At 43.8% G+C, this 1,203-nt stretch overlaps 1 protein-coding gene across 1 annotated transcript in view; it reads right to left on the bottom strand.

Moving 5' to 3' along the window:
• The window catches only part of LOC107704470 (ankyrin repeat domain-containing protein 50-like), a 37,050-nt gene extending 36,811 nt beyond the window's left edge, over positions 1-239 (bottom strand). The window contains exon 1 of the mRNA XM_016507400.1: positions 102-239. The gene's annotated coding sequence lies outside the window, so the exon portion shown is untranslated. The remainder of the gene's footprint in view (positions 1-101) is intronic.
• Between the last annotated feature and the right edge of the window lie 964 nt (positions 240-1,203).

The raw sequence follows: 1,203 nt of genomic DNA, 5'->3' as shown, positions 1-1,203 counted from the left end.
CGGGAGCGTTCTAGTTTGTCGCGTCGCGTCACTCAGCGTAGACGCGGTGACTCTGAGAGGAACTTCAGCTGAACGCGGTACATATCTAATAAACACCTCACCTCCAGCGCGCCCGTCCTCTCAGATATCGCATCTCATCCACAGAGAAACACTCTTGGGACGGTTTTCTGTCGTTATTCCCAATCCCGAATCTCCCGTTCACATTTTCCGCTCCGGTTGTGTGTCGGTTTGTTCTGTGGAGCTCCTCCCGCAGACCGACGCTCGCCGAGGCTCCGCCCATCGAGCATGACGCATGCGCAGAGGATGACGGGAGATGTAGTTCTATCATACACATACGTATACTACATTTAATAGTAACGTTCCCATAACGTTTGCAAAATTATCAAATGGAATGTTACTTTAACGTTTGCAACAGAAACAATGCCTTCATCACTTAATGGGGATGTTAGCAAAACATTCTTAGAAACATTTTTTTCTTAAGCTAATCCTGTATCTATGAGTGTATTTGTTGTGATCCTCAGATGGCTTCTCGTTAAAGCTTGTGTTAAAATCACAGAACAAAAAAAGCACATCAGATGCTTGTGACAAACAAGAGAGCATAAGTGTGGAAGAGAGAGAGAGATAATAAGTAAATAATCACATGAGGGACAATAATTATCAGGTAAAGCAGAAGATGAAGAGAGGAATAATTACAGTCAATCAGAGGCTGAAGACTCGTGTGAACCGCACACAATCTCTCTCTGTGTCTCTGATCGGTGTCTAGTGACGGGTTTGTCATCACTCTGACCTCTGAAGTGTAAAGGTCAAAGGTTAACGGTGCTCTGACCTCTCATCTCCGTCCTGTCACCAGCACTGCAAACTGAGCAAACGAAAACTGTGTGCTTCTTAATGTATGAGGATGATTGATACTGTTAGTAATATCTCCAGATGAACACGTACTGGACTGAAGCAGCTCAGCTTTACTTGATTCTCCATCAATCATGTTTTAGAGTCTCAAATCTGATCCTCAGGATCTTTTGAGGAGCGTTTGTTTCCAGAAGCTTTACTTTCACTGTTCCTCAACGCAGGGGCGGATCTAGCGGAGGGGCAACTGCATTATCACAGAATAAAATATAAATGTAAGCAGTGTTTCATGAGCTACTTTTCAGCCGCGGCGATGACAGAGTAACGCAAAATAATGGCAAAAACACGTCTTTTAATAAA

The sequence above is a fragment of the Sinocyclocheilus anshuiensis genome, unplaced genomic scaffold (assembly GCF_001515605.1).
Source record: "Sinocyclocheilus anshuiensis isolate Anshui unplaced genomic scaffold, SAMN03320099.WGS_v1.1 scaffold1067, whole genome shotgun sequence".
In the NCBI taxonomy this organism is placed as follows: Eukaryota; Metazoa; Chordata; class Actinopteri; order Cypriniformes; family Cyprinidae; genus Sinocyclocheilus; species Sinocyclocheilus anshuiensis.
This window is presented reverse-complemented; position numbering and strand designations above follow the sequence as displayed.